This window comes from Triturus cristatus, chromosome 5_1 (genome assembly GCF_964204655.1).
Source record: "Triturus cristatus chromosome 5_1, aTriCri1.1, whole genome shotgun sequence".
Classification (NCBI taxonomy): Eukaryota; Metazoa; Chordata; class Amphibia; order Caudata; family Salamandridae; genus Triturus; species Triturus cristatus.
This window is the reverse complement of record NC_140587.1, coordinates 148,813,087-148,838,445: the sequence shown is the minus strand read 5'-3', so window position 1 is coordinate 148,838,445 and position 25,359 is coordinate 148,813,087. Positions and strand designations below refer to the sequence as shown.

Sequence of the window (25,359 nt, the reverse complement as noted above, 5' to 3'; positions counted from 1 at the left end):
TGGAGTGGGAATCTCCGAAGTCCGTGAAGGAAATCCAAAGCTTTATCGGATTTGCAAATTTTTACAGGAGGTTTATTCAAAATTTCTCTCAGAAGTTAATTCCAATGACAAGGCTGCTAAGGAAAGGCGTCAAATTTGAATGGTCAGAGGAGGCAGAAGAGTCATTCAAACAGTTAAAAAGAGATTTTACTTCTGCCCCAATTCTATTGCATCCAGATCCATCAGAGCCATTTTTTGTAGAGACAGATGCCTCCAATTGGGCCTTGGGAGGAGTGCTATCACAGAGACACAAAACAACTGGTCAACTGCACCCAGTGGCCTATCGTTCGAGGAAGTTGACGGCGCCAGAAGTTAATTATACCATCACGGAGAAGGAGTTGTTGGCCATCAAGGATGCCTTCAAGGACTGGAGACACTACTTAATGGGGGCCAGACACGTGGTGACCGTCTACACGGATCATCGAAATCTGAAATTCTTGAAGTCTGCGAGAACTTTGACACCAAGACAATTGAGATGGTCATTATATTTTGCGGATTATGACTTCATAATTACTTACCGTCCAGGGGCTCAGAATGGTAAGGCGGATGCCCTATCTAGGAGGGGAACTGAAGAAGTCATGGAGGAGGTTAAGGATCAGACCATCATCCCTTCCCAGAGAATAATTGGAGCAGTTTTGCGAGAATCACAGGACAAGAAGAAGCAATTCTCTATGACCAAAGAGGAACTGGAAGAATGGGTGAGAGAAGATTCTGGTCGAGAGGTTCGGGAAGGCTTACCATATCATCATGGAGTCCTTTACTTGCCGACAACCGAAATGCAGCAACAGGCCTTGAAGGAAAGTCACGATGATCTGTTGGCAGGCCATAAAGGAATAACTAAGACTGAAGATCTTGTGAGGCGACGTTTTTGGTGGCCCAGTTTGGCAAAGGATGTGCGACAATATGTGGCCACTTGTGACATTTGCGCTAGAGGAAAGCCGGAAAGACAAGCTCCGCAAGGGTTACTGCAACCTTTGCCCACACCACCACACCCATGGCACACGATAACCTTGGATTTAATAGTAGATTTACCATCCAGTAAAGGTTATGATACTATTTTGGTGTGTGTAGACGCATTTACTAAGATGGCACATTTTGTACCATTGAAGGGAGTACCCACGGCAGTAATTCTGGCGCATGCCTTTAGCCAACACATAGTTCGAGCCCATGGCATACCCAGGGTGGTGATATCCGATAGGGGATCCCAATTTTTATCCCATTTCTGGAAGGCCTTCACTAAAAAATTAAGTATTGACTCTAGGTACACGACTAGTTATCACCCAGAGACAGATGGCCAAACGGAGCGCACAAACCAGGAGTTAGAGCAGTATCTAAGACTCTGCTTATTAGAACAGGAAGGAGACTGGCCGGATTATCTGTGGGCAGCGGAGTTTGCCCACAATAATGCAAAAAACATGTCCACAGGTTATTCCCCCTTTTATTTAAATACAGGAAGACATCCCCATCAAGCTGTAGATTTTCAAGAGGTAGATGTTCCAGCAGTAACAAATTTAGTTGATCACATGACAAGAGTGCATTCACTAGCCACAGACAATTTAACCAAGGCAAAGGCGACTTACAAATTCTATTCTGATAAACGAAGAAGGAAGGAACCTGACTTACTAGTTGGAGAAAAGGTTTGGCTAAACACAAAGAACCTTAGGCTCAAAGGGGTTAGGAAGTTCCAACCCAGATTTATAGGGCCATACGAAATTGAGAAAAAACTAAGTACTGTAAACTATCAGTTGAAGTTACCCAAAGGATTGCGGGTGCATCCCGTTTTTCATGTCTCCTTATTGAAAAAGGTTTCAAGAGGCCTACGAGTTAAAATACCCCCAAAACCAATCCAAACTGAATTGGGGGAAGAATTTGAGGTACAGCGAGTATTGGATTCCAAGATACGAAATGGCCAAATGTACTATTTATTGGATTGGAAAGGTTATGGGCCCGAAGAAAGAGCGTGGGAAGTTTCTTCAAACATCCATGCTCCTCGTCTGATTAGGGAATTTCACAGGAGATTTCCTAATAAGCCCAGGGTGGGAGGACGCCCTTTGAGAGGGGGTACTGTCAGGACCAGCAGAGCAGGCGCAACAGTGATCCCCAAGCTAAAAGGAGTAAGACTGGAATCTAAGATGGCCGCCGCTGTTGGAACGTTTGGGCAGCAAGTTAGCGCTCTAGCGTTCCAGGACAATCAATAGGATCCAGGTGTCAGCCCGGTGGAGAGGCGCACTTCACCGGAGTCGTGAGGAGAGAGAGTCGTAGTTTTGTGCCGTTCGTCTGAGAGGAGAATTCGACGTCAAGTCTGAGAGGAGAATTCGACGTCAAGTTTGAGAGGAGAATAAGTTTCCAGAGTACTAAGTAAGACTGTTCCGTAACTCCCCTCGGAGTTAACTAGTGAGAGTTACTTACCTGCAAGAGAGAACTTAGCGGAGAAAGACGAGCTCATGTTATCTTGTTATACTAGAATAATCTGTCATAGTATCAGTACCTGTTTCTGAAGAAAAGTTTGTGAGGAGAATTTTCAGTGACAACGAGAAATGTAATTCTTATATACCTCAGTAAAAAGTCCAGTCAGCAGTCTGAGAAGGAACCCGACTTTCAACCCACAGGGAATTGCCTTGAACTGAGATCACCTCAGGGTAGTGAAATAATAGAGCAGTGCGCAAAATCAATGTAGTGGGGCAGAACCCTACAGAGTAGCGATAAAAGACTCCCAAGAAGCTTCTTAGGAATCCTTCCAGTTGAGCAACTTCACGAGGAGGAATAAGAAACGAAAAGACATGGTAGCAGTACACATTAAGTAGAAGAAGATGAAGTACTCCCCAACAGAATCCAGTTAGAGGCGCCGTCAGTGGTTTTTAGGGTAAGCGAGTCAGTAGTAGCAAGAAATAAAAGCCAGGTTGAGGGAGAGAGTAGGATAACTAAGAAAGATCATTTGTATTGCAGAAAAGCTACACCACAAGGCGACACACCACCACACAACAGAAGAGGAGCATCGGTCACTAACGTTAGGGTGGGTATAACCTGGAAAGGTCACTTAGGGCGTAGTAGAGAAGAGATTAGAGTAGGGCACCAATTAATCATTACCTTTTTTCCTCACAGTACGTCCGCTTCTACCACAGCAGTGGAAGATAGGAAGAGCGAAAACACTCAAGAAAGAAAAAGACGTAGTGGCTGTCTCTTCTCTGTCCAATTCCCCTTTCCCCCCACCGGTTCACTTGGGCTTACTTGTGTCGATCGACGAGTGGCCCAGAGAGCTGGGAAGGGGCGTTGGGAACTTTCTGCTCCCGAGCGAAACAGAAGAGCACTGAGTCTGACACTTGGGCTTGCATAAATTTCGTAAGCAATATCTTCCTCGTGGAAAAGAAGGACAAAGGGTGGAGACCTGTAATAAATCTAAGAGACTTGAACAGGTATGTCACTTACAATCATTTCAAGATGGAAGGTATCCATCTCCTCAAGGACATGCTTTTAGAAGGGGACTGGCTAGTCAAATTAGATCTGAAAGACGCCTACTTCACCATTCCTATGGCAGAGGAATCCCAGCCCTTTCTTCAATTTGTTTGGAACAAACATCTATACCAGTTCCAAGCTCTTCCCTTCGGCCTATCTTCAGCCCCGTGGTGTTTCACCAAAGTCATTAAGGCAATTACCACGGTCCTTCGGGAAAGAGGTGTCCGCCTCATAATCTATCTAGACGACATTCTCATCATGTCCCAAGACAACTCCCAGATCCTGAAGGATTTAAAATCTATCGTGGATTTGATAGAAAGCACATGGTTTATTATAAACAGGGAAAAGTCCATCATGACTCCCTCCCGATCTCTAGAATTCCTTGGCTTCACGGTAGACACCGTGAAGTCCATGCTTTTACTGCCTCGGAAGAAGATATCCAAGATTCGCAAGGAAATACGCCACGTCCTAAAGTCAAACCTTCTAACCTTGCGGGAGCTAGCCAGACTTCTGGTCCTCCTCTCATCATCTATCCAAGCCATCCTCCCTGGCCCACTTCATTACCGAGCACTCCAGAGACTCAAAAGGAGTGCCCTACGTTCCGGACTTTGGTACGGAGACCAAATTCATCTGGTCCCAGAGGCCAAGGAGGAACTCTCTTGGTGGCCGGAGAATTTGGACGCATGGAACGGGAAGGCCATTTTTGGGACTTCACCGGACCTGATTCTGGAATCGGATGCAAGCCTTCATGGCTGGGGTGCCTGTTTTCAAAACCACAGCACCGGGGCTTCATGGGCTTATTCGGAGAGTTGCCACCATATAAACTTCCTGGAGCTTACCGCCGGACTCTATGCGCTAATGAGCTTCGGGCGATCCCTTCAAGGGAAGTCAGTCCTCCTCAAAATGGACAACATATCAGCCGTTGCTTATATAAATCGCCTTGGAGGGACAAGGACTCCGGACCTCTCCAACCTGGCCAAGGAGTTATGGATGTTTTGTTTAAAACACCAAATTTCTCTAAAAGCAGAATACCTGCCCGGCCTAAAAAATGTCTGTGCGGATTGGAATTCAAGGTTCCTCGTAGATCACACCGATTGGAAATTAAATCCAATGATATTCAACAATCTAGACCTTATTTGGGGTCCTCTAGAAATAGACCTCTTCGCAAGCAGACTCACAACACAACTTACAAGTTATTTCAGCTGGCTTCCAGACCCGGGGGCTCTAGCAGTGAACGCCTTTCTCCAACACTGGAAGGACCTTCGGGGATATGCCTTTCCCCCCTTTGCAATGATCCAGCGTGTCCTCCAGAAGTTGAGGACAGAACGGTCATCAATAGTCCTGGTGACGCCGTTTTGGCCGTCCCAAGCTTGGTTCCCGTCAACATTGGAATTAGCTTACGAAAAACTCTTTCTGCTTCCAGCTGCTCCAGACCTCCTAAAGGACAGAAACGATTTCGATCACCCCCTTGTTCTGAATGGGACTTTGAACCTTCTTGCCTGGAAAGTGTCAGGCGAGCCAACGAAATCACTGGACTTTCGGCGCAAGCTTCTTCTCTCCTCCAGGATTCCTGGGCACCCGGTACCCATTCTAGGTACAACGGAATCTGGAAAAGATGGGTTCGTTGGTGCATGGAAAGGAACCTGGATTCCGTGGAGGCCCCTATTGTGCATGTAACCAATTACCTGGTAGAACAATTTGAGAGAGGTCTTTCCTACAGATCCATTAACTGTTATAGGTCGGCCGTTTCCGCTGGTCGATTCCCTCCTTAATGGTCGATCCATTGGCAAAAACCCAATCATTTGTAGAGTAATGAAAAGTATCAGACTTAAGAGGCCTCCAAAACCTAAATATGACTCGCTTTGGGACGTAAGACTGTGGATTTTAGCCTTTTCTTTATTTGCATTATGTAATGCTTTGTTTTATTATATTACTCATTCGTTTATCAATTTTGACTACTATTGCCTTTTGTGGTTTATGCTATCTTTAACCTTGTTTAGCAATTTTGACTGTTATTGTCTTTTGTGGTTTATGCTATCTTTAACCTCAGTTGTTTCTTTCCCCTTCATAGGGTGATAAGTACCTTTCCTAATTTTATTTACCTTTTCAGATAATTCGTCTTGACTGGATTTTTTCTTCGCCTTGCATCGTAGCGGCAGTTACCCCCCTACTCTGTTCCATGGATTGATCTTTCGTGATGTCGCCAGCTTCTGGACTTCGTTGCCACGGAGGAACTTTTCTTCTTCTTTCTTGATTTCATTGCATTTAAAAGAGGCTGATCCTTGTGCTGCCGTTGCCTGGATACACTTGTTGTTCTAGATGTTTTCTTTATGATGTAACTACTAAGTGGCGGCTGTACTTGAAGTTGCATTAAAAGATAATGCATAATGTCAGCCTCTGTGTCTTTAATGAAATCCAGATTCCCTGGTCATGGTAATAGGAGAATCGCAATTCTTGTCCCAAGTCACTCTCCCACTACGCGCGGACCGTGGTGTCTCATATGGGGCTCAACGCCAGGCTAGCGTGGTGGAGCTTGCAGATTAGGTGGGCCTCGTCTGGGTCAGCGATCAATGGTGTTAGTCGTGGAATGTCTCTGGCTCTAGTGGGTATGTTGGCATTTGAGCTTTAAGCGCGCTTTGTAAACGTTGTAGTACGAACTGATTTATTAGGGGAGCGTTTCGGAACCGCGGGTCTGCTGTGTGCAAGAATATGTGTCCATTCGGGAAGAAATCTCCAAATGTTGTTAGGAAGTATCTCGTGAGTGTGCTGCATCAGTGCTTTTTAGGTGATGGGTATCCAAGGGTTGGCTATTAAGGGGATCGTAAATGCCCGCCCACTTTACTTAATAATCTCGTCCATGCCCAGCTAGTGGTAGATACTGTTTGTATATCTTGCGGGTCTTGTGGCAGTACTTTTGGCAGTAATGACGCTAGTCGTAGAGGCAAAACTAGGTCAGCCTCCAGTTTGGCATATGGCAAGCGTGCATCTGGGTAATACAAGTGGCAGGCGAAGCTGCATTGGGCAACTAGGTAGTATAGGTGTAGGTCAGGGACACTGAACCCTCCCCGGTCAAATGGTAGTGTTAGTGTGGACCACCCAAAAGCGGCTGCTTGCCCCCCCCATACTAATCTAATAAGAATGGACCACAGTGTAGTGAAAAATGCATTTGTTAAGTGAATGGGGATATTCTGGAATAGGTACAGAAATTGGGGTAGTACTATCATTTTTACATGGGCAATCCGGCCCGCTACGGACAGCGGGAGCTTGATCCAGCGCTCCACCCGCTCCTCAAATTTATGTATTGCTGGGCCATAGTTTAGTTGTAGTGTTTTATCATTTTCTAAGTGTATAATGATTCCTAGGTATTTCGTAGATGTGTCACAACACACCAGCGGCACTTCGCTAGATGTGGGTTTTGTTGCAGCTGTTAAAGGAAATAGTTCTGACTTTCCCCAATTGATATGTAGGACTGCTAGAGCACCACATCTTGTAAACTCTTGAAATAATGGGTGATTCCAGCATATTTGATACCAAACATGACCAGGTTTGGTGCAGCCACTATATAGTTAGACATCTCGTAACGACTGATGTCCACTATATGTATTAAAATGGCTGCTCGCACTTACAAAGCCTGGAGAATCGACTCCGTGGTTTGTAGGGGTGTCTTGCTCATGCAGGGAAACCCTAACACTTATAACCAAACACCCTGATTTATAGGTTTTATGTGCAGTGACCTCAGATATAAGGAAACCTATCTGTTGTGAGAGGTGCAAGCACCAACTCACACAGTCTGCAATGGCAGACCTGTAGCCACAGTCTGAGTGGTATCTCATGGGTGGCACAATACATGCTGCAGCCCTTGGGTGATCCCTGGTGTACCTATGCACTCGGTACCTTAGTACCATATGCTGGGAATTACAAGGGTACACCAGTAGCCAGTTTTAGAGTTACCTAGGTACTTCATATGTCAAATTGCGGGAGGAAGCATAGTGACTGGAGTCCTGATTAGCAGAATCCCAGTCGGAGAGGTAAAAAATAACACTGACACCAGCAAAAAGTGGGGGTAACCATGCTAGAAGGATCCTACCTTCCTACAACCTGCAATTCAGATACTTGTGAGATGGCTGCTATAAAGTGTTTAACTAGCTTTGTAACATTCTAGCTGACTGCTATTGAGTGTTTGATAAGGTTGTAATTTATTCAGGTCTCCTTCAAAAATAATAACAATGCATGGCACACCTAAAAGGGTTCAGATTTAAGAATGTTTTTTAATTCAATTTTTTATTGTATGCATATAGGGTTATCAAGTTTAAGTGGCAGCATGTTTTCCTCTTTCTTCCTTTTTTTAGTAGGATATGAGTGCAATACAAAAGGTAACCATCTTACCCGCTCACCTTTGCAAGATCTAGAGGCTTTACCATTGCTCGCTTTCATGTACGTTGCTCCTCTCATGATATATATATATATATATATATATTCTCTCCAAAGTTCCCTTTCTTGTAGCAAAGGATGACGACGCCATGTCTTGCTCAAATAATGAATTTATTTGTCAGCTGCTGGACGCGTTTCGCCTGACCCGCAGGCTTGTTCACCAACAGTGTGAATAAAGTTTACCACCATTTTAAACACACCATAACAATGTCACAGGATCGTACTACAAATGCAGTGCATTAGAAAAGAGACTCGTAGTTTTCTTTTTACCCAACATTAAATCATAATAAACTCAATGTTTTACTCGCATTGCCTCAAATTCAAAACGGGATACTTTAAAATTCATTATCCTCTTTTAGAATTACATGACCAGCACTCCATCAATTTTTAGCGCTGTAAACAAAATGCAGTGACACGCATGCTCGACATTCGGACGCAACAATAGTTCTCAATGCAGGGCTAGTGCCCATTCTTACATTATCAAAAGATCCTGTTTTAATACACTATAAAAGTACAAAATTTTCATACTAATAAATGCATACTCCAATATGCTATAGTTCCCGATGTCTATGCGTGTTCTTTGCACATTAATTTGTATTTGTATCAAGCCCAAGTGGGCATTACATCATAAGCTGAAAAGGTAAAAATTGTCTAAATACCACCTTATTACACATGTGACAGTTATAGTGTGAACAATCCCTAATAACACCTACAAAATGTGATATATCCAATGGTTTAAAAACAAACAAGAAAGGGAGAAGCATGATTCAATATAATATAATATTTTACAGGTGAGTGTGTAAATCTTCTTCCATATTTAAGCCAGCAGGGATTTTACAATTTAGTTTAATTATATACATTGATTCTAATCTCCTGAAATATTTCTCACGGTTGCCTCCTCTCTCATTTGATTTAACTGCGTCTATAACATAGTAAGACAGTCCAGTTATTTTCTTCTGATGGTATCGTTCAAAGTGGCATGCCACTGGATACGCTTTGTCTCCGTTTTTAATGAGCTCTTAGATGTTGTAAAACACGCTTATGGAAAGGTAAGATCGTACTGCCCACGTACCTCAAGCCACAGGGGCACTGAAGTACGTAGACAGCATGGTCTGTTTTGCATGTATAATGGCCTCTGATCTTGAATTCTTTACTGGCTAGTCCCGATGTGTACATGGTGGTATTAATTCCATGGACACAAGCTTTGCACTTGGTGCATTTAACAAAACCTTCTTTCTTACTCAACCACATTTTAGTTGATTTCTTGGTGGGGACAGTTTTTAACACATTGCTGACCAACATTTGCTTGAAGCTTCTAGCTTTCCTAAATGTTAATTGGGGCCTTTTTTGGACAATCTTTCCTAACACTGGATCGCTACGAATCAGGTGCCAGTGTTTGGTCAAAATGCTCCTCACCTTTTAATGTTGTGTGTTGAAAGTGGCTATCATCCTACACTCATTTATGTTTAGGATTTATTTTTTCTTTCTGGTGTTGCTTTTGCTAAAGAGAATGTCTTCCCTTGTTCTCTTTTTGGCATTTGTAATGGCTGAATTAATACATTGTTCAGGATAGCCTCTTGCTTTGAAACGTGCATGCAATGTCTGTAATTCTACACCACAACTTTCTCGATTGCTGCAGTTTCAAATTGTCCTTAGACTTTCCCCATACGGGATGCTATTGATTAGATTTTGGGGATGGAAGCTCTTGGCGTGCAGCAATGTATTGCCGGCCATTGGTTTCCGATACAAAGCAGTTTCCAATTTGCCTTCATTGATGTAGATGGTTAAATCTAAGAAATTAATACTGATGTCACTAATAGAGCTAGTAAACCTTAGATTCAAATCATTTATTTGCAACTTTTTAATGAATTCAACTAAATGAGGATAATGAATTTTAAAATATCCAGTTTTGAATTTGAGGCAATGCGAGTAAAACGTTGAGTTTATTATGATTCAATGTTGGGTAAAAAGAAAACTACGAGTCTCTTTTCTAATGCACTGCATTTGTAGTACGATCATGTGACACTGTTATGGTGTGTTTAAAATGGTGGTAAACTTTATTCACACTGTTGGTGAAAAAGCCTGCGGGTCAGGCGAGACGCGTCCAGCAGCTGACAAATAAATTCATTATTTGAGCAAGACACGGCGTCGTCATCCTTTGCTACAAGAAAGGGAACTTTGGAGAATTCAATACGGACTTTGCTGGGTTGGTCCGTGCAGACAACGCGCCCTTTGTTCTGGAGCTGCAGCAGTTTTAACCGAGCACACATGCTCCGTTTGATATATATATATATTAAACTAAGTGGAGGCTCCTCCAAGCTCCACTTCCTCTACTCCATGATCCATTACTCCATGCAATTTATAATTTTAAAACTAGGAGAAGGCAAGGGTTTGAAGCTGGTGGCAAGATGTCTGGTGACAAGGTACCAGAGTTTTTAAATGTGCACCAATGTTTACAACAGCTGGAATTTCATTACAACTGAGCCCAAAGCCCTGCAGTTTAACGTTTCTTCATTCTAAACAGACATACCATGGATATTAGGAAATAACCCAATGTAGGGGAGGGGAGGCTTGAAACGGATCTAAATCAAGACATCCTACCCTGAAGGCAACCTGCCCCTAAACATCACCAGTCACAACCGGCAAGACGGGCGGGGGGGGAGGGTCGCATGGGGTGGTGGTAATTAAAATAAAAAACGTACCTTCCTCTGGATCACGTGCCGCCGCCTCAGCTCCTGCATCTCCTGCCGCGTTTTACCTAGACAATCTACCTCCCCTCCCCTAAGCCAATCATAATGCTCCAATGGCAGCATTGTGATTGGTGCGGTGGAGCGGACAGCGCCCCAGCCGGGCGCCTGTAGGGAGGGCATTTTCTCTATGTAGGCTGCATGTAGCCTACATAGAGAAAATGTAGAGTGCGCATGATTGGTTTGGCCGGCCACTCTGGGCCGACCAAACAGTCAGGGCCCACAATAGTGGGCAAGCCACTCCCCCCCCTGCCCTCGAGCAGGTCCGCCCGCCCCCAACCAGGCACTTCTGCTTTCTCGCATTGTGAGAAGCAGAAACATAATATGGTAGTTTTACCATTTTATATTTCTGCTTCTTGCACTACGAGAAAGCAGTGAGGCGACACCCCCACGCCCCAATGGAGGAGCCGCCACTGAACATCACAGTGTCATAAAGAGTTGGTATTGACGACAAATGCCGTAAAATTGCAGTAATAAGTCTATTTTGCCTTTGTCTTTTAGCCTTTGGCTGTTAAGCAGGTGGCTCAGCGAGTTTGCAAAACTCCAACAGAAAGTGCTGCTCCAAGTAATGAAAAACAAAATGCCACACAGAGGAAATCCTAATGCCAGTACACAGAAATATTGGCAGCAGGGGCTCATAAAACGTACCCAGAAAAAGGAAAGAAGCACTGATATTATTAGCTGATAAGATCAAATAATTAATATTTTTTCTCTGGGGAAAAGTGGGGGCTCTAGTCTAGCGCATTTAGCCTTCTGTTTTTCTGTTACCTCTACTTGGTCAGCAGCTTCATGAAAGTAGCATACTGATAATTAAAAAACAGAGCAGATGTTTTCAGTGTGCTGTTTGAGATGCCCATGGCTAGGCTTGACGACACACAGGGTTGCCGCGGCGCACAGATTGGGCACCACTGGGTAAAGAAGATTTTCACTGTTGTTAGAAATGGGGATCTCTAGTTGGCAGTGGCTGGCGCCAATGTCCAAATAGGGACCCTTCTTCCTAAGTCAGAGTAAGGGGGCTACACCCTTTGATAACCCATGCTCAACCCTGTGGTAACTTAGCACGAGCAGACAGGCCTATCTCAGAGGCAGCTTGTGAAGCATTTTTGACAATACACAATAACACAGTGAAGACACTACAAAGGGACACCACACAAGTAGTTATAGAAAAATAAGGATCTTTATATAGGCTTAAAACACGGCTCAAAAGCGATCAAGAAGCCACAAGTAAATATGGGTTCACTTAAAAAGCAATAAAAAGTGTGTGAAACGAACTTACTTCGAGGCCAGGGTCTACGCGACCCGGGATGCACAATGTACCTGAAGTTTAAAGGGGCACGGCATGCAGCTTCGTGAGGAAGCCGCGATGATCACAGGTGAACTCTCAACGGCCACAGCACCCGGCTGCGGCGGACCGTGGCGTATGCTCACGATTATCCTGAGACGGTGATTAAAGGTGGGCATTCAGCTGCACAGCTCCTCAGCTGCAGCGGCCCACAGTAGCGATAGCGATGATTCTCGTAGCACATGCAAGTGCGGGCTCTCATCGGCAACAGCTCCTCAGCTGCAGCGGCCCACAATAGCGATTACGATGATTCTTGTAGCACAGGCAAACGCAGGCTCTCAGCAGCAACAGCTCCTCAGCTGCAGCGGCCCACAATAGCGAACAGCGACGATTCTTGTAGCACAGACAAATGCGGGCTCTCAGCGGCAACAGCTCCTCAGCTGCAGCGGCCCACAATAGCGATAGCGATGATTCTCGTAGCACAGGCAAATGCGGGCTCTCAGCGGCAACAGCTCCTCAGCTGCAGCAGCCCACAATAGCGATAACGATGATTCTTGAAGCACAGGCAAACGCAGGCTCTCAGCAGCAACAGCGGCCCACAATAGCGAACAGCGATGATTCTTGTAGCACAGACAAATGCGGGCTCTCAGCGGCAACAGCTCCTCAGCTGCAGCGGCCCACAATAGCGATAGCGATGATTCTCGTAGCACAGGCAAATGCGGGCTCTCAGCGGCAACAGCTCCTCAGCTGCAGCGGCCCAAAATAGCGATAACGATGATTCTTGTAGCACAGGCAAACGCAGGCTCTCAGCAGCAACAGCTCCTCGGCTGCAGTGGCCCACAATAGCGAACAGCGATGATTCTTGTAGCACAGACAAATGCGGGCTCTCAGCGGCAACAGCTCCTCAGCTGCAGCGGCCCACAATAGCGATAGCGATGATTCTCATAGCACGTTCCCCGCAGTAGGCCCAGAGGCTCTGGAATTCTCCACAGAAGCCTCACCTGCGAGTAGAATCCCCCTCAATAGGAATTCAGAAGACTGATGGGTGAAGTCTAATGTCCCTGAGACTTCGGCAGGAGGCAAGCTCAAATCAGGCCCTTGGGTAGTTGCTTCAGCAAGATAGATAGAAGTTTCAAAGTCCTTTCCCTCCAGTTACACGGACAGAGGTTCGTCTTGACATCCAGAAGTAACACACCGTGTAGGGGTTTTAGCACAGATATTTATACCCCAAAAGTCTTTGTTCTCAAAAGTCACTGAACCAAGCCAGAACCAGTTCGGTGTCGTCCTGGAGCACTTTGTTTACGAGGCTGCATCCTGCCTTTCAGGAAGAGGGAGTCTGCCATCAGACGCACAGTGGGAGGTGGAGCTATCATTCACCTTGCCAGGCACAGCCCTGCTCAGATCAAAGGGTCACCCCTCCCCATACTCCAACTGCAGATCTCTCTGTTCAACCCAGGTCGGGCTCAGCCTGCCCTGACCCTCCAAAACCAGACAACCAATACACATAACAGCAGAGCACACTGGAAGACTTAGGCAAGAAAATACCCGCTTGCCAAAAGTGGCACTCCCAAACACAGAATATAAAAATAATCCCCACCAAAAGACCCACTCTAATATTCGGAACTCAGGCATACCAAATTTAACTCTCCAAACATGTTCCCTGGGTCAGCTGGGGTTATAGGGAATACCAATTCATACAGTGAGTTTACAATAGGGAGCATTTGCGCTGTGGCAATGAATGGCAGTGGCACAGCACCCAGAGCATCTAACACCAGCAAGCACAGAGGAGACAAAAAGCGAAAGATGGAAGGGAGACCCACGCCAATGGTGCCAGGTCTAACAACTGTGAAAATGCTTGTTAGCCCCAGTTAGGAGAGAGAGTATTTTGCTTGCCAACTGCCATTTTTATAATTTTATGACGGTATGCCTGAAGAGTACCTTGTGGGAAAGCTTAAGCTGAATACAGTAGGCCTGAGTTAGTTATGGTGACAAGCCAATGGTACCAGCTATAGACATGATTGGTTCACTAGGAAAAGATATTTCAGATATGATAGGTCTAATCTGTTCGTTATGAATGGTTACAACAAAAGCAGTAGGCCTGACATATTGCTTTTGGAAAGTATCTGTGAAAATCAATAGGCATTTAAGGGTGGATTGTTAGTACTCTGTATTAAAGCCTACAGATAGGTATTTTGTTACATGAAATTGCACAGATTACCTTTGCAGGGGAGAATTTTAGTGCTGGCTACTCCCTTTGACAAATCATAGGAGTAGAATATTTGTACTATGAGAATTCTTGCTAAAGGCCTTACAGTCCTAGTTGTCTACCAAGATATTGTAATAAAAAAGGAAAGAGAGAGAGAGAATGAATGAATGAATATTTATGGCCTTTGGGTCAGTCTACCTCTGCCATTAGCCAATCTGAGTGTCATCCATGACACCGTACTGCATGGGGTAATGGTTCTGTCTACATCACTCATTGGCTCCCTTGTCCTTTGAATGACGGCATTTTCTGGTCACATGTATATCTCCACCTGAAAATGATTGTGCATCAGTGTCAGGGCTGATTAGCCAATACTTTATTATTCTGTTTTACACTTTTATAGTCCCCTTTTTATTTCTTTGCTAATCATCTTTTCTAAATTTTCAAAGAGGATACTACAGCTCTCCAGGCAGTGCTAAGAGGTCCCATACTTGCTACTCATTTCAACGTCAGTGTGCTGCATCCCATGTGGCCACTTCCTCTAAACCAGGTGATCATCATCAACTACTGTTATCCATAGTGTATCATTGTTTTACCACTCCAAGATGGCCTACACATTTGTTCTAACTGTATGCGGTCATGCTCGAAGTTTAAGATAACAATAGGCTATGTCTCTGCAAATTGGACCTCGCAGCTAGGTTTAGTTTTGTTATTGCAAACATATGTCCACTATGTTTAGACTGCAGCATGTTTAGATTTTTTTCTATGTGTATTTTTTTTATGTATCTTGCACATGTTGCTCAATTTGAGTATGTTGTATTGCAGTTGTGTCATAGAACGAATGCAAGAATGAGTCAATGGTTGGATGAATGGACACATGAGGGCAAAGATGAGTGACAGGGTGCATGTATGATGACTTATTGTAGGACTAAAACAAGGACCCCACGAGCAAAGCCCCATTCTGTTCAAAAGAATCTCTGAGTAAACTAAGGGGCTGTGATCTCATTTGTGGTTCCTGCCCCGGTCAGAGAGGCAGAAGCGGTGAAGTGAGCACCTAAGAATCATTTGAGCAATTACAAATTGTTTTTCACTATGTAAGAAACAACGGAATACTTCATAATTCATGTTATGACTCAAACATAGATTTATGTGGGTTATTGTTCTGTCTTTCTTTTCAAATTTCCTCTAATATAAAAAAAGGCAGCTGCTTTTCATTCCAATGATCCATAGGAATGCTGCAAAATAAGTTATAGACATATGTGCTGCACAAAAACAATAGCAACTGTAAAATTGGATCCCATTTTTGTGTTTAACTAAGTACATTTCCTAATATTTTATGTCCACCTACCAAGGAAGCATTTACTTAGTTCAAAAAAAGATTAGCTTGTGGGGAAAAAATTAAGCCGGTCGGCCTTCTCTTCTGGTCTGCCCTCTCCAGCGGGCAGACACGGATGATGCTGCTGGTCGGGGCCTTGGGGAGTGCGACGGCACTCCCCCCTCCTTCTTCCCGCTGCGGGGGCAGTTCAACGGCACTCCCCCTCCTATTCCAGGCATCCAGGGCCCAGGAAAGGTCCTGGGCCCCACCCACCTTCACAGGGAGTGCGACAGCACTCCCCGACTTCCTCTTCTGCAGGGCCCGCAGTTGGGGGTCTCGTGCCCCAGGTATTTCTTCACGGGGAGCGCGACGGCGCTCCCCGACCTCAGCAGGGCCCGGTGTTGGTGGTCCCGGGCCCCCGGCACCACTTCACGGGGGGGCTATGGTGCTCCCCAACTTCAGTATTCGGCGGGGGTCAGGGTAGGCTCTTGGCACACCCTGGGGGGCCATTTCACAGGGAGCGTGATGGCGCTCCCAGGCTTTACTTCCCGGAGCCCAGGATGGAGAGCCTGGCCCCGAAGGCACCTTTTCGGGGGGGGGGGCACAATGGCGCTCCCCGGCATCTCCTTCTTCTGGTGGCAGCCCCTGGGACCTGACCCACTCCAGGGGCACATCCAAGACCAGCGACAGAGCCTCACGCACTTAGTTGTCGGTCTGATCAGAGGTCAAATGTCGCCTACAATTTTGGGGGCATATCTCTGCCCACGTGCAGCTGATTTTCACAATCTTGGCCTCTTCTCGCTCCTGGTGGCTAACCTGGAGCACTTTTTGCCGCCGTCCTTGCCTCCAATATGGTGAACTCAGCAAGGAGCTGTCTTCACTGGCTCCCTGCGCAAGCTTTTCACCTAGTTCTCCTTCTGGGCATCTCTTCTCTTTGCGCAGAGGCCCAGGCTTCTCCTCACTTGCCCTGGACTCCCTTCAAGGCGCAGTCCAGAGTCCTGGGACTGTCAAGGGGTTCCTCCTTCCAACTGCCCATGGCGCCAGGTTACAGCACCAGTCTTCTTCAGCAAGACCACACCCCAGAGAGAGCACCTCTTCCTGTGCAAGACCTTTTAAGAGAAATTGGAGGGGACTGGCAGGAAGGCACTTCTGCTCTATTCTGCAGCGACACATCACCTCTATGCCCCTGCTCCCTCCTTCCTGCACAGCCATCTGGGATACTTCAAGATGGCGTCGTCCAGGGGTCTCATACCACATGGTCTCTGAAGAGCTCCCGTCCCACCCTTGCTGTCTTCATGGCCCGGAGCAGGCCTGGTGCCTGGCACCGGATGACAGCTGCTGATAGATAGCCTGCAGCTTCACCCCTATCTCTCCCTACTGGAGAGGAGACCTTCACCCTTGGGAATGCTGCAGTGAAGGGATAGGTCTCTTATGCTACAGCTTGGGGAGGTAGGTAAGTAATCCAGAGTGGCAGGATCACACCCGGCCAGGCTCTGGTTATGAGATGAGTCACAGGAATATGACATTTCTGGATGACCCATAAGCAGTACAGAAATGACTTTCGACTCAGCAGAATACTTCTTTTTACACAACTTACAGTGTACGTTGCTGTGTGTCTGGAATTTGTAGGCCCTAGGGAACTGAAACTACCCCATGTGGTCTCTGTCTCCATAGGAGAGTAATGGAGTGTTCCTACAGTGAAACAGTAAAGCACACTGACTTTCCCTCACATGTTTCTTCCCACATAAAAAGCCTATTTCATGTCACCACCCAACTCTGCATAATCCTTACCATACCATTCTAACTGTACTTGCTACTGGGCTGCGCACGACAGGAATCTGCCCTGCGCAGCCCTTACACGTGTGTACATGTGTTCACATGTAACCAGTCCGGTGCCCCTTACCCTGGCTGCAGCAGCCTTATCTCACACGGCGGCTGATCCAGCGCAAACAACAATTCGGGGAAAAAGTGGGAACACAACTATCCTCCCTTCGTCGCAGACCCGCCGTCACACTAACTCATTCACACATGCATTCATTGGTGGGGCCCATAACACCAACACGCACACGTTTCTCTTTCACAGGTCTGCACTCAGGAGGGGGAATGATGCGCTGGACATGTGGGTGGGAGGACCTTATAACCTATAGGGAAAGAAAAGTTATCTTACATCATATACATTAACATTCGCCACCTATAGATTCCTAATCCTAAACATCAAGGCACTCCGCACACTTGGTCGATCGGACCTGATAGTTGGATTGGTTGATGGTGATTTTAGAACCAGCTAAAACACATTTAAGACTCAGAATCCTCTATTCTCTTTTCGAAAGAACCACAAACTCATAATTTCTGTTAATCAATATTTGTTTATCTAAATTTTCATTAAATTAGCATTTGTCTCTTAAAATTTTAGAATTTCTAGATCAATTTAATTAAATCACTGAACACCATATTTACCTATTCTGGCTATCTGGGTTTTCACTAATTCATTGGCTCAGCACAACCGAATTTTGACGTTAAATTGTCCAAGGATCAGGCCAGATCTCAGAGTCCGAAAGTCCTTTGCTCAGCCCGTTACAGTCCCAAAGATCATCAAAGGACCAGAAATCATGCCAGCATCCGTCATCGAAAAGGTCTCGAATAGCGTAGGGATACCCCTCCCTTCTACTACTCTTTTATAATAAATTTCGGGATAACATGAAACATTTTTGGGCGGAGAGAGTTTGTGATTGGTCAGGGGAAAAACGTCCGATTTTGTAGAGTCCAGGTTCACATGGATTTTGCTGATATATTTCCGGTTGTGACCAAATCCCTATTGTTGCAATATTTCGACTTCTAGTTCAATAAGTCTATTGTTCATTTATACCACTTTCTATCTTCTGGGGTCTTTGGCAGTCCACCAATAACCTATCCTTGACAGGAACGGCAAGTACAGAGGTCGTTAGGAAGTTCACAGAGCCATCCGATTCTGCGCAGTTGACTTTGCGCTTCATGAGACGGGGGCCACTTCTGAACTTGGTCTCTGCCGCCATGTTTTCGACAGGCCAAAATGTCAACTTAAGCGAAACAAACACAAAAGAGTAATTAATACAAAGAAATGATGCTTCTAATGTTATACCCTCACTAATTCCTTTACGTATTAGTATTTTCCTAGCGTATAGCGACATTTAAAGCAGTATGTTCACCTTTACGGTCCTCCACAAAGGTGCAAACGTCACAAAAGCAACATAAAGCATGCGATATCTAATTATCACATACACTACTGTTAATATGCGTACGTATTTTAGTTATTAAAGTTATTTTGCTATGCAAATAGCAAGTTCCCACATGTAATGTATGTAGGCAGGTTGGTTAATATTAATATATCACAGCACACAATTAGTATTATAATAAGTAGGTTATTCAATTAATACTTTCATGCAGAATAGAGGAGGTATACAAAATGATGCACTACCTTCTGCATCAATGCGGCCATCGGTGAAATCCACATGCAGTCCATTTACCTGTATATAGGTTGCCCATATCTAGTGTCAAAATTATATATTCTTCCTCCAGGTGGATGTCTTCGATAACATATAAGAAATCCTGACTGTCCTGGATGAATGATGGCATTCCAGTAACGTATGGGTGTAGAAGGTAACTATATGTTTAGATGTCTTTTGCAGCAGGCATGCCCGGGACGATACTATAGGCCAACCAGGGGAGGTCAACAGCATTTCTGTGTAACTCGGGGGTAAATAAAGAGTGGGACTTTTGGGAAGTTCACTATAGAAGAACCTGCACTCTTCCTATTCAATAACACCATGATCTCTCCAGTCTCCTAACATGTCATATTACTCAGTTAGTATTCAAGATCACATCTTTTTCCACTTTCTCATAACATTCTCTCTCATTTAACTGATAGATAAACTGCCTTTGAACAATAGTGTCATCATTCTCTAAATCCAGAATAGCAATTCTTTGAACAGTAATTAAGCTATCACACTGCCACTTGTTTTTCAGGTCTTGGAAGACCACGTCCTCAACTTGATGAAGGTTCTGCAGTCTTTATCAAATCTGACAAAGCAGAAATGAGAAGAAGAGATTACTGATTAGGGCTGCTAATCATGTTTAATTTAGGTTAATCAATACACGGTTGTTAGTTATCCTGTGCTGTTGAAATGAAGAATATTGGTGCTACTGGTTGTGAGATTTAATGTCTAATTGAATCTTTCTAGGTCTTGCCTAGGCAGCGCTTGCGCTGTCTCTTCGAGACATGCTGTATTCTGGTATGGACTTGAAGCTCTACCCATTTTCTGCCAATCTTTTTAAATAGGCTCATGTTACTGTTCTTTGTAAATTATGGGTTTTGATTCGCGAAAAGGCTTATTAGTCCCTCCTTAGCAGTTTGCTCTGTTCTGTTGTTACCACCCAATGAGGACAGCGCCCTTTACATATGTCCTTCCTCTCTATGTTTTATTACCAGTTTGTGAGCACTATTTAGATAATGTCTTCTTTACAGTTGCTGAAGCAGGCATGACTTGCTGTCTGCCTTTTGCGGATTGGGAAGCTGCAGAAGATGTAATTATTTTACAATTTGCTTTACTGTAATACACTATTTAATGTAATCGCCCGCACTGTGTAAGTGTCCTTTTTACGGGTATGCATTTTGTTATATAAATCTCAGCATGAACCGATGCTTTACGTTATAGTTATGTGATTGTTTTTGTTACGCGATTGTTTTTACGGGCTGTGCCCCAGCACGCATAAACACTAAAAATTACAATATGTTTTGTTACTGAAGGTTCTCTTTCATTTATATTGCACAAATATTTTTGTGTTCGATTTTTTTCTTTAATCGTTCATGTTCTGTAAGTGCCCTTTATACGTGTATGTTTTTTTTTGTTTATAAACGTAAACCATGGGCTGCATTTTTTTTTTTTAACATTCGGTTTCTTTATATCCTAGCATGCACAAAACATAAAGGATTTATTGGCTTCCTGGGTTGAAATTCATTTTTAGTGTGTTTATGCCCCTAATAAAATTCTATTTGCTTTATGAATTAATCACATTTTTTATTTGTATTGCTTCAAGTCAGGGCACCTTTTACAGCACCGTGACACGCTGTCATAATATTAAAACTTTTAGCTTTGTTATTGCTGTATTTTAATTTACTAAGTATAATAATGTAAACCAAGGGCTGCAATTTTTTATGGGATTGTTTGTATCATTAATTGGCTTCAAAGGCTCAAATGTATTTTTCTGTGTGTTTATGCCCCAGCACGGACAAACCCTAATAAATTGAAATTTGGTTTATAATTTCTTTTGGTTCTATATTGCTTCTTATAAGGCCAACTTTTATGGCACTGTGACGCGCTGTCATAATATTAAAAATATTGATAGGTTCATACTATCTGAATTTTAATTTACAAAGTATAATAATGTAAACCACAGGCTGCAATATTTTTTTCAGTTTGTTTATATACCGGCACCCACAAACCGTAATGAATTAATTGCTTTCACAGGCTAAAATTCATTTTCCAGTTTGCTTATGCCCCAGCACGGAAAAAAATATAAAAAATAAATTATGCTTTATTAATTAATGATTTTTTATTGTTGTACATAGGCTCCTGTAAGGCTAATTGCATGGGAGTTCATTATATCATAATACTTGTTTACTGGCTCAACCACTTGTTCGGTGTGTATATATTAATATTATTACATCTAAACCGGTCTGTTTTGTTCATTACTATTTACGTTCATATATTTTTTTTTATAATCAATTTTATTGAGTTTTCAACGTAACCAAACAAACAGCACCATTCAGAATTACATCGCATGAGAATAGTCCAGGTTAAGCATATTCCACATTGATACAAAAAGTGACATACATGCAAATCAAAGGTCCATATCTCCAAAGGCAATCCGTAGATCCAACCGACCCCCCTTAAAGCTCTATCAGTCCCACCCTTACGTTCATATTTACTGTAGAAAACATGACATTTATTGTACATTTCTGCTTCGGTGGCTTTTTATGTCAACAGCACACACATGGCATTGTGTGTGCATGCTCAATGGGAGTGTTTTACTTTGCAAAACACTCCCATTGAGCATCCTGTTTGGCACTGGTATGGGAAGGGCTTTGAAGATTATCAGCGTCTGCATCTTCTGTAGACTTGGAATTAGCATCCAGACTGTAAACAGAACATCTTCTTAACCCGATGATGCTCCATTTCACAATTAGTTGCTAAATTCCAGCAAAGGGTCAAAATTATTTCCCTGCGTAGCACACTTGCATCCAGCTTCAACAAAGGAAACGCATTTTACTATAGGTTTTGATAATGGTGTCTGGTCCTGATAGTGCATCATAATATACTGTTATGCTATACCATAATGTTTTTATTTCCTATAAAGTGGAAGGGCACCTTTACCCGCAAGCATAACACGCTGTCACCAATGTAAAATAAATTCCTTCTGGCATTAGCGGTATGTTTTCATCTTCCATAAGGTGTAAGGTTAACAACAGCAGCAGCCATATATTTGCCTAATTTTTCATTAGCAGCATTTTCTCAACAAACATGTCCAGAAAAAATATTGCAGCCTGATCTATGTTAAACGTTATCAATATTAAAACATGTTATTTCGTACTTGCTATATTTAAATTCAGAAAAGTATATTAATATAAACCACAGCCTTTATTTTTTTCTGTTTGTTTGTATCTTTGCACGCAGAAGCTGTAATGCATTCATTGGCTTCACGAGCTGAAATTGATTGTTCAGTGTGTTTATGCCAAAGCACGAACAATCCGTAAACAAATTAAAAATGATTAATGCATTTTTGATGTTGTATATTGCTTTGTATAAGGGCACCTTTTGCGGCACCATTACATGCTGTCATAATATTAACACGAGAAAGCAAAAGACACACAATTGATGGACGGAATACAGGACAAATCAAAACATTCACCCCCAGTCAAGAGATCTGGGTTAAATCCATCATTCTTTTGCTCACCATGCCACCCCAGTTTAGACCTGGCTATGTGCAAATCAGTCTTGACCCTGTGCCTCATGGGAACAGTCCAGCCTGAACTGCCAAGCCAGGTCCTCCCTGGACCGGAAACAAGCATCCTAGAACCGGTTTCGGGGTTTCACCTCCTCTTCAGCAAGGATAGCTTGATTCCAGTGTAACAGTGAGCCCAGGACCCACGTCTGGGCATACCTGGCACATTCTGTCCCTCAATTGGTGTTTTTGCATAATATTAACACGCACAAACCCTGATAACTAAAAAATTGCATCATTAATTTATGTAATTTTCCACAGGTATATTGGTATGTACTTGCTGTATTTTTAAAGTCCTCTTTTAATTAAAACACTATAGCGTGATGTTTTCATCTGCCATAAGTTAGAACGGCACCATTCTTTGGGCATTTGCATTATGTTTTTATCTAACATACGGAGTAAGGGCACCTTTTATGGCCATGTGACACGTGGTCACAATATTAAAACATATTACTTCATACTTGCTGAATTTAATTTTAAAAAGTACAATGCATTTTTATTTTGTTTTCATGTTTTATGATTTATTCATGTTTTATTTATTTTTTTAAACTGCAGCAGGGTGTGATTGCATTGTGAACCAATCTTTGGCTTCACCATATTGTGTAAGGGCACCTTTTACTGCACCATGCCATGCTGTCACAATATGAAAACATATTGCTTTGTACTTGCTGTCTTTTAATTCATAAAGTATAATGCTTTTGCAGGTTTTTTTAACTGCCGAATGCAGTGATTGCATTGTGATAGAAGCTTTAGCTTCACAGGCTGCAATTTATTTAGAGGTCTGTTTATGCCTAGCCACGCACAAGCACTAATAATTCCACATTCACAATATTCTAAGCAGTGCTGCTCCTTACTTCTCTGGTCCCAATGGAAATTTCACATTCTAAGTACACTACACAATGCTGCAGCTGCTTATACAAACCATTTGGTAATTAATGAAGTGATACTAGCCTCTTCTCTATTCCCAGTTGTAATTCACCATTAGAAAACATCTAAACAGTGCTACTAAACCTTTTAGCGATGGAGAAACTCTCTATGGCGGCAGCAGGGAAGAATGCAGATTATGCCAAAACCTGGGCTCCTTTCTTGGCTATTCTCTCCACAGAATTTCGAGAACTGACTTGCCCACAATACCTCCGCATTCTCAAACTGGTCCCTGACAACACCTCGATTATCCCATAAGTGTGTAGGTTATTGGTCCCCTTCCACCTCCTGACGTGGTGGCTTTGCTGCAGAATACAGGGTACCTGGACTGAGGAGAAGGAGCGGGGGGAGGGTAAGGGTCTTGCTTTGATTGCTTTGCTGTATCACTTTATTTTGGTTTCGTTCAGTGTTGAAATTCGGAATACCACACAGAGACTACCGCCAAATGGCCCCCGTGACCTCTTGCTTTTCAATTTACTTGGGCGTTCACCCACAGCACTGTCTATTAGTTACCATCTTTCTTAAGACGCGGCCGGCCCTGTTGGGTTGTAGGCGGCTTGCTGTGTTTAATATTTAAAAGTCCTACTATTATCATTGGTTTGCTTGCACAGCTGAATTTTAACTTGTCGGCCCGCTGGGTTGTAGGCGACTCTATTTGTTCTCTGCTCTGTATTTGTCAATAAAACAGATTTAATACTAAACAGTGCTACTACATGCTTCTCTGGTCCCAAATATAACATTCTAAATAGACTACGCAATGCTGCACTCTACTCCCACTGGTAATTCCTTATTTGAACTGCTCTATGCAATGCTACTAGCTGCTTCTCTGCTCACATCGGGAAATCCTCATTCGAACAGCTCTACACAATGCTGATAGCTACTTCTCTGAAATAATAGGTAATTCATCATTATAAAAGTGCTATACATTACTGCTGCCTTTTCTTTTCTGTCATATGGAATTTATCATTCAAAACACCCTACACACTGCTGCTACATGCTTCTCTAGCCTCCACGCTAATTCCTCATTTTAAGTCAAATTTGTATGGGCAGTGCTACAGCGGTTTCCCTCTTCCTACTGGTAATTCCTTATTCTTCCTCCTCTAAACAATGCTGTACCCTGCTTCTTTAATCCAATAATTAACACCCCCATTCTAACTTCTCTATGCAGTGCAGCACCATTGTTGTTTATTTATCAATATTTAAGAAATGCAGCTACTTAAACAACAATGGTGCCTTATTCAAACACAAACTTACACACACAAAAAAAAACTTCCAAAAACAACAATTACAAACGTATACTCAGATACAATCTTTCTCTGTATAATTGCATTAAAGGTGCAGTTCTTTATTTGGAAAATACACATCAGTTTATAACTCCACATAGAAAATTAGTAACGGGTACTTAACTAAATCCTTGCTTAATTGATTTTCTTTTATTACTTATGCTTCTGCTAGAATATTTTTATGGAAAAAAAAATAACAAGCATTCTCTTTTGCAACGCCAATAGCTTTAAATTTAACCAATGCGAGACCTATTGCATTGCAAATGCTTGTTTAGATTCTCTTGTAGGCTAGGTTTCGACGTTCGCAAAACAAAATAGGTAAAGTACTTGACATAAAACCACTGTTCACCACAATATACCTAGTTGACAATTTTTTATTACGCGTTTTCCATACCCTATCTGTTCCACTCCACACACTAAACCAGAGTATTCGGGTTTTCCATACCTGAAAACATTAAAGCTATTGAAACGTTCTCTGTAACCGTCACTTGTCCTGATTGTTCTACAGTAGACACAGAAGACAGAACAACTCGCTCTCGTTTCCACGAAAGAGCTATGCAACACTTCAAGTAGAAAACGAAAGTAGAAAGTTACACTGGGGAAACAGACCTTTCTAGATCAATAAAGCGGCCATGTCGAACGGA

General features: G+C 43.3%; 1 long non-coding RNA gene across 1 annotated transcript; it reads right to left on the bottom strand.

Annotated features, from left to right (window-relative positions):
• Positions 1 to 17,816: 17,816 nt before the first annotated feature.
• LOC146830442 (uncharacterized) lies at positions 17,817 to 25,218 on the bottom strand. The gene is made up of 2 exons (XR_014961429.1): positions 25,161 to 25,218; positions 17,817 to 18,526 (listed from the first exon to the last, which is right to left on the bottom strand). It is a non-coding gene; the product is annotated as an uncharacterized LOC146830442 (long non-coding RNA).
• Between the last annotated feature and the right edge of the window lie 141 nt (positions 25,219 to 25,359).